Source organism: Suncus etruscus, chromosome 3 (genome assembly GCF_024139225.1).
Source record: "Suncus etruscus isolate mSunEtr1 chromosome 3, mSunEtr1.pri.cur, whole genome shotgun sequence".
NCBI classification, from domain to species: Eukaryota; Metazoa; Chordata; class Mammalia; order Eulipotyphla; family Soricidae; genus Suncus; species Suncus etruscus.
Genome location: NC_064850.1, coordinates 58739934 through 58748938, shown reverse-complemented (window position 1 = coordinate 58748938; position 9005 = coordinate 58739934).

Sequence of the window (9005 nt, the reverse complement as noted above, 5' to 3'; positions counted from 1 at the left end):
ATCCATGTCCCTTAGAATTTGGGAACATTTTTCTGGATGAATTCAGTCTTTTGTACTTGCTGCTTAAGTTTTTTTTAGAGCTTAAATTCTCTCATTTATCTTTCTGACATTAATTTTTTTGAGTTTTTAATGAGGAGGATTTCTGAGCTAGTCAGAAATATGAGAATAATCAGATGTTGTAAGAATTAAGAAGTGGAATTTTGTTACCGTGCATATATTTTTCTGGATTTTACAGTACCCTAAATTGGTCCACTTGCAGGGCATCTCAAATTGACTTCACCATAAAGGGGGAAAGGGAACATATGGGAAGCTTCTTCCAATATAGATAAAATGTAATGTAGCTTGGAAGGAAACTTTAAACAGAATCTGAGGTCAGATGATCAGCACGTTGACCACATGACATTGCACCCATGAATACCTTATTTCCATTCCTATGAGTCATTACTTGTAGTAGATACTTGATTTTAGTTTGCTTTATTGTAAAACTAAAAAATTAAAATCAATATACTTTGGAAATCACGCAAATCTTAAATGTATTAAGTGAAATAATATATAAGCTACTGAATTGTCAAAAACCCAACCTTATGCTCTTGAAAGAATAATAAACATGCAGATCAAAACAATTGTACAAGAAACAGCAGTTCTTGAAAGTAAGTCAGGTGCATATTAAAACAGAGTGGAAACGGTAAGGAGAAAGTTACTCCACAGAGGAGAGAAGAGTTATAAAAATTTTCCATATAAAGGAATATTCAACTAGTGATAATAACTTTGCGGCTTACAATTTTTAGGCTGTTGGTTTTGATACATTTTAAATACATCTAATCAAGTACAATTCAGAACAGATTAAAGATCCTGGCTGAGCTATAAGCTTCCGGAAAACATAGCCTGAAGAAGTAGAAATCACCTCTGAGAGAATTCATCTGATTATAGCCCAGCCTCACTTCTGATAATATACTCACCTCACTCAAAAAGCTGTCATTTACCACATAAGAAAGTAGAAATACCCAAGAAGAAATAACAGCCAGTTCCCACTTGACCTAAAATGTAGTATAATGACCAATGGATAGGGTGAGCACACTACTCTCAGGTTCTACTGGCATCAGGATGTCATTAAGACCTATGATCACGTTAGTATTCTTACTTTCTAACAATCATAATGTGGTAGGATGTTGAGGCCAATAATGATGCTTTTATATTTTGAGCCATACCTGGTGGTACTCAAGGTTAATTCTTGGCTCTATTCTCCAGGATTACCCCTAAGGGGGATTGAAGAGACATAAGCAGTGCAAGAGATTGAATCTAGGTCAGCATATGCAAGACAAATGCCATATATACTGTTCTATTTCTCCCATCCCTGAAAGATTATTTTTAGGAGCATAACTGGCTAGCCATGAGTAAACATATGCTGCAAGGTTTTGCAATACAAATTTGAACCCTCTGGTAATTAGCTTGTTTTTTTTTTTTTCACAAGTCTCAAATAGTTTTCTTTTTAGTAAATTGAAACTAAGAAAAACTTATTTTATCAGATAATTTTGAGATTTACCTCATATGCAGAACCCAGTAAAGGATCTAAATGGCAACATTTGATTTTAAAATTGCATCATTCCTAGGCTGGAGTTATAGTACAATAGATAGGGTGCTGCTCTTACACACAACCCAACCCAAGTTTGATCCCTAGCATCCCATATAGCCACTGAGCACCACCAGGAATAATGCCTGAGTGCAGATCCAGGAGTAATCATTGAGCATCATTGGGTGTGGCAAAACAAAACAAATCAAAAAAGAAATGTTATACCTCCAAAAACTTAGTTTTTCTTTAATTTAGAAAATACTTCCTAATTATTAGTGACTTTGATGTAAAAAACTAATTGGTGGTTTCTATTTATTGGGTGAGAAAAAGTACAAAATAATTATACACAATTAGTTCTTCTACTTGACTGTAAATCTCACAATTTAAAATTGAAAATATTATCACTTAGCTATGTGTTAAAACTAAACAAGTATTTTTAAATTACTTTATAGTATTATATTTGACTAAAAGAGCAAAATCAAGATGTAGGTGCCTGAAGAGTGTCTTTTCTTAAATATCCAGATTTTATTGATGTCAGTAAAAGATTTATGGTAAGCTTCTCAATCTTTCCAAATGTATAGTTATAAATATACAAAAATATTCTGTTTTCAAAATTGATCTTTTATTTATAATAATTTTAACCTACATAATCTCACTAGAACAAGAACTATTTTGGCCCCTCAAAACTATCAAAAATTCTGTAAATAATAATTGAGCGTTCCACGTGATTGGACAATGACCCTCTCACCTTGAACTCAAGACCCCAACCTTAGTACCAACATAGTTCCCTGCAACAGCATCAGGAATCAAATACCCTCTGGGTGGTGTCTAATACCTCCCTGGCATCAACTTGCACCATATTGATACAACATCCTGATGACTATGAAACAGCAATAACTAGATCTAGGAGCAGGTTGCCCTATCTCGCCACCTATGGTAAGATAAAATCAGAAGACACTAAGTCCATGATATACACAAAAATCAAGATCACTAATTACAGAAAACTAACTTTGACAACCACAACTGGGCAAAACTTTTCCTTGATTCAATAAGAAAGACCCTAGCCTAAGCTTCAGCCTAGGATTTAAACAAAAACAAAGATCTCTAATTCCAGAGGTCTGACTTCAACAACTATGACAGAGCAGAACTTCTGGAACCATAAGAAAAGATTATATCCTAGGCTTCATATAAAATCTGTGCAAAAACCAAGATCACTAATTACCATACAGAAAACTTACTACAACAACCATGAAGGGGTAGAACTTATAAAACCATAAAGACTATCCTAGACTTCATATTATGACCTGTTCTATGACCTGACAAAGACCAGGATCTCTAATTACAGAGGACTGATGTTGTCAGCCACAACTGAGCAGAACATTTCCTGGCACCATAAAAAGACTTTGAGATTCAATAATGAGGATATCTGGAGCCTGTAGTAGTTCCCATGACAGTATGCATCAAGGGTGGAGAAACTCTATTTCTTAGCCAAGTGAATCCTCTTTCAAATTTCCCCAATATTTACTGTGCCTATGGGGAAAAAAAAAAGAGCACAAAACCTCACCAAACCAGCCCTCCTTTTTCTCTCTCTCTTTTTTTTTTGTGTTTTGTTTAGTAGTTTTTATTGTTGTATTTGTTTAGTCATTGCTTCTTCATTTTTTTTTCTGATTTTTCCCCTCTTTTTTTAAAGTGATATTAATAGCATTCCTACAAACATTTTTCCTATTATTTTTTACCAACAGAACCACAGAACTTTAATCATTTTTTTCTGCCTCATAAATTAAGGTTAAAAAAAAAGAAGGAAAGTGGATGGTACCAGGAGCAAAGAGTTACATGAACATTGAGTGGAAATAAATAATGATCAGGCCTAAATACCAAACCCAAAGTCAATGACAACAAAATCAAGATCTAAAACAAGTTATATACAAAAGGGACCAGTTACACTAGCAGTCTTGGGGATAAAGGGGACTATGGGATGCTTGCTGGGAACAGGGATCCCTGTTAACAGGGATCAATCCTGGGTCAGCCTTGTGCAAGGCAAAAGCCTTACCAGCTGAACTTCTCACCAGTTTCAGTCTTCCACAATTTTTATCCAAAGGCATAAAGCCTGCTTCATAAATTTTCAGTCCTTTGACAATCTTTATATTCCACATGAGATTCATTGTTTTTTTTCATTTTTCTAAAATCTATATTCATTTGAAAATAACCATATTTTTCTAAATTCTACATTCATTTAAAAATATATTTGGGTTAATTTCTGCATCCATTTAAAAAAATAACAGGTGACTGGGGCCAGAGAGATAGCACAGTGGCAGGGTGTTTGCCTTGTATGCTGCCTAACTGCGAGAGACTTGAGCTCTATTCGTGCATCCCATATGGTCCCCCTAGCCGGCTAGGAGTGATTTCTGAGAGCAGAGCCAGGAGTAACCCCTAAATGTGGTGGGGTGTGGACCCAAACAAAGCAAAACAAAACAAAACAGAACAAAATTAACAGGTTAAATTAAATCCCAACACTGTCACTATGATTTTCTTGACTTTAGTATCTATTTGGGGCACTTAAAATTTTGTTTATAACTTTGTAGTAAAGTATTCTGTAGTTATATCCTATGATATTCTTCTAAGAGATTGAAATTTGCAATACTAAATATTCTAACCCATCAGCATCTGAAATATCAATTATTCTTAAGTGATTATCTAAAGCTAAATTCATAAGTAAATATCATTACTAAAATACTCACTCTGAACAAGCTAATCTGATAAGATGTTGCTTATTAATAGCACCTAAAAAAAGGCTTTTGGGGAAAACCTATAAAAGAATGTATTTGCAAAATTGAAAAAATAAAATTTTGGTTAAACTCAAATGAAACCAGCTAAAATGGTGGCAAAAAAAAAAATACACTGAAGAAAGTGTCCTTGTTGGGCATATTTTAAAATACTACAAATATTTAAACTTTAACTAGTTTTTCATTGTATTACTTCAAAAGAACTTATTTTGAAGACAGTTTTGAATTTAGCATGCTGTTTCAGCACAAATACAATGTGTAATTCCAGATTAAACCTAACACCAAAGAATTCACTCATTTATTCTGAAATCTTTTTTCAAACTTTGGACCAATGTTTAAATAATTTTGAATGAGAAAATAATATTCAACACCTATTATATAACAAGGAATATCTTTGGATATTAGCTTTTGCTACAAAGCTAATAATATTTCTTAATGAATTCAACCTAAAATGACAAAGATCATAATGTCTCTATTAAAAACCTATCCTGTAAAGTCACTTTGACAACATTGTTTGAATCACACATAATGTCAAACTGCTTCTATACTTTCCATGCTGTCAAAAATTAAAAATTAGAAGCATTCCCACATAAATTTACAGCAAGTACATTTTGTGAACAACTCAACTTCTAGCAGCAATTTCCGGAGCACAATTCCAACTGCAAAGAAAATTTCCATATTTCAAAATTAATGAAAATGTGCACTTGGGAGTCTTCCAACTAATCTTTAATTGTAAGTTATATATTTGCAACACACTGACATGCCAAAAGACAAATATCAAGTAATAATTATGAAAATTATAGAAACACATCTCAAAGTGATTAATGTACTCAATGCAGATCTTAGGATTATGTAAAAATATCAGTATTTGATAGAACTTACACATATAAAATTAACTGTAAATGAAGAAAAGTGGTTGGGGCCAGAGAGACAGCACAGCGGTAGGACATTTGCCTTGCACAAGGTCAATCCGGGACTGACCCGGATTCGATCAACAGCATCCCATATGGTTCCCGAGCATGCCAGAAGCGATTTCTGAGAGCAGAGTCAGGAGTAACCCCTGAGCGCTGCCAGGTGTGGCCCTAAACCAAAACAGAAGGGAAGGGCAATTGGCCCCAAGTTTGGAAGCCCTACTTTGTCCTCCTGCTATACCCCTCCCCTAGAACTATTGTGAAAAGCTCACAAGCACTGGGCTTTGCAGATCCTCTGCCCTGTCAGTGGAGACTCCTTCCCTGATGGAGAAAAACAAAAAACATTCATGAAGTTTCAATACACATCAACATTATTAGTAGCAATTGATTTTGATAACAGAAAGTACAAACGTTAAGCACAAGTAAACCGCTCTCTTATAGGCAAGTCAATTTTCATTATCCATAAAATCATAAAAATATATTAAATATATTTAATATATATTTAATTTTAGAGAAAAATGTCTTGTGCTAAAAGTAGCTCCATCATTTGTTTTAATTTTGTGTGTTTGGGTGATGAAATCTAAAATATCTAGCCCCTTAGTGTATTCTCTAACCTATGATTTAAATTTCAAATAATAGTAATTGATAGAGAGAGGATGGATCACTAGTGACATTTGCTTTTTTATATTTAAATCTTGAAGATTATTTTTAAAATTAATTCATAGAAGGGACTCTGAAAATAAAATTTCAAGCCTGTGGAGCTCAATTTGCTATGCTTGATATAAATCTTCATATTTAAATATGTAATATATAAAGGCTCTATATGATTTAAGACCTATTAATATTATATGAGCACTTAAAAATTAATCACTTTTGGAGCCAGAATGATAGCACAGCTATAGGGCATTCACCTTGCACTGGGTCGACCTGCATGGACCCAGATTCAATTCCCAGCATCCCATATGGTCCCTGAGCCTCCCAAGAGCTATTTCTGAGTGCAGAGCCAGGAGGAACCCCTGAGCACTCTGAGTGTGGCCTCCAAGCCAAAATTTAATTAATTGACTTGTTGATTAATTAATTAATTGTTTTTTATTTCAAAATATAAATATTATTTTATCAAAACATTTTTTTTGGCTAATAATATTTTACTTAAAATATATAGGTAGGTCGTGTAAAAATAAACATTTTAGATGTGTATCATTAAGACTTTTAGATGTATATTTTGAGAACTTTAGTACTTAAATTTGCAATAAATTTATATGATTATATTATTTAAATAAAATATATTATTCCTTAAAATTATAGCTTTATTAAACAAGTCCATAATTATGCTTAAAATATCTTTATAGTTTATGTTTTCTAAAATTATTTTGTTCTATGATAAAATAAAAAAAAATAGAAAACCTAAGCCAAGTGTTCACTAACAAGCAAAATGTATGGCATTGTGATTTTATAAACCAGATGAAATATTTCAGTAAAGTTACATAGCAGATTTTAAAAATAAACAACAAACATTTTATATTTATATATTTTGAAATGTAGATTTGACAAAATTGTGTGTAAAATCATATACATATGCATATTTTATTTCTATTTTTTTCAATAACTTTGCTTTTCCTTATCTTGAAACAAATGTATTATGATCAGTTATGTCAACTATGTAATGCATTTTCTTTAAATAAAAAAATTAAAAATAAAAACTGGAAAATAAACCTTAGCAAAACTTCAGCATTCAATAAGACTCTAAAATCAATGGAAAATATGCAAATACCACTAAGAATAGTTGGTTATTGTTGCTCCTCCCTACACAGTATTTCCACAAACATATAGGATATGTCTGATTCTAGGTCTGAGACAGACACAGACCAAATGAATCACAGTTACACAAAAAGTCAGATGAGCTAAAAGGAAAGGGATTACATTGGCCTAAAGGAATAAAATGTATAACTATAAAAATGCAAATATTTACAAAATGTATTTACAAATATAAAAACATTTACTTGGAAGACAATCCAATATATAGTATTCAGTTAATAAAAAGTCATTAAGTATTTAAATAATTAAGTATTTGTATATTTTAAAATGCATCTCAGGTTAATTGTTATAGGTTTCCTTTAAAAAAAATGTACAGAGGCCCGAGAGATAGTACAGCAGATATGGTGCTTGCCTTGCATGCTATTGACCAGGGTTCTATCCCTGACATTCTATATGATCCACGAAGCCCACCAAAAATGATCCCTGAAAACAGAGCTGGGGTAAGCCCTGAGTACTGCTAGATGTGGCTCAAAAAAAAAAAAAAAAAAAAAAAAAAAAAAAAAAAAAAAAAAAAAAAAAAAAAGAAGTTAAGTTGTGTTCAGCCCTGGTCAAAATGAGAAAGAATTTGTAGAAATTAGGCCCAAATAAACTAAGATGTTCATACATTGTTCCAGATAGAGCAACAACACAGTCAACGAATAGAAGTTTTCTATAAAAAAAAAAAAAAAAAAAAAAAAAAAAGGACAAGGCTTGGGGCTAGAGGGGTGGTGCAGCGCTAGTGCTTTTGCCTTGCACGCTACTGACCTAGGATGGACCATGATTCAATTACCCAGCATCCCATATGGTCCCCCAAGCCAGGAGAGATTTCTGAGTGCATAGCGAGGGGTAACCCCTGAATATCACCAGGTATGGTCCAAAAACAAACAAAAAAGAGAATGCTCTTTTATCGTATTATGTCTATAATTGCAAGTGAAAGGACAGTTGTTTCTTAAATTTCAAACTTAACTACTGGGATTCATAAATGTATTTGATATTGCTTTAAGCTTTAGGTAACTGGTTAATGACAATTTTCTAATGAAGAAATCAAATCAATATTCTAGACTGATTAGTTTTAGTATCTGCATTTGTGAAAATCCTGAATTTGTATGTAATGGGATATAAATAGGAATACATTGGGATATAATAGGAATGAAAAAAGAATGAGTCATTCAGTCATTAAACTTGAATTTAAATGTTTAAGATTCTAGATTTCTTAAGTTTATTTTACCTTTGTTATTTTTCCAAAGTTTTAAAGAGGTCTGAAGACAAATTTAAAGTTTCCTACTAATAGCTAATATTTAAGATTGAGTTTGGGAAAGAATATGCATTGAGGAACCATAACTGTTATGAAGATCATAGTCTTACTCTATAATTTCTAAAGTTCACAATTACCCACTTTATCATCATCATTATCATTATCTTCTTGTGACAAAACATTTAACATAGGTTCTATGTTCTAAGAAAAATTCAAGTATTCAATACTGTGTTACCTCTAAGCGCTATGCTATCCAGTCGATCACATATTTATATTTCTAACACAACTAAAATGTATTTATCTTTTAAAAACCTTCTTTTTACCATCTTTTTATTCTCCATATACCACCACTCCACTCTCTACTACTATCACTTTGATTATTTTATATTATGCTAAATGTATGACATATCATTTAGCATTATTCCCTCTATATCTATCTCTGCTGTCATAAAAGGCAACATTTCTTTTGATAATACTGAATAACACCCATTGATAATACTCTACCTCATTTTTATATATTTACATCAAAGAATATTAATGGGAAATATATAAATAAGGTTGTCTCCATATTTTCACTATAATCTTCAGTAAGCGCAAGAGTGTTGGTATCTTAAAATCCTGATTTTTTTTACATTTTTTTTTACCTTCTGGAGGGATCCCAAGCTTTCCCCACCCTTCCCCCCAGCACTAAG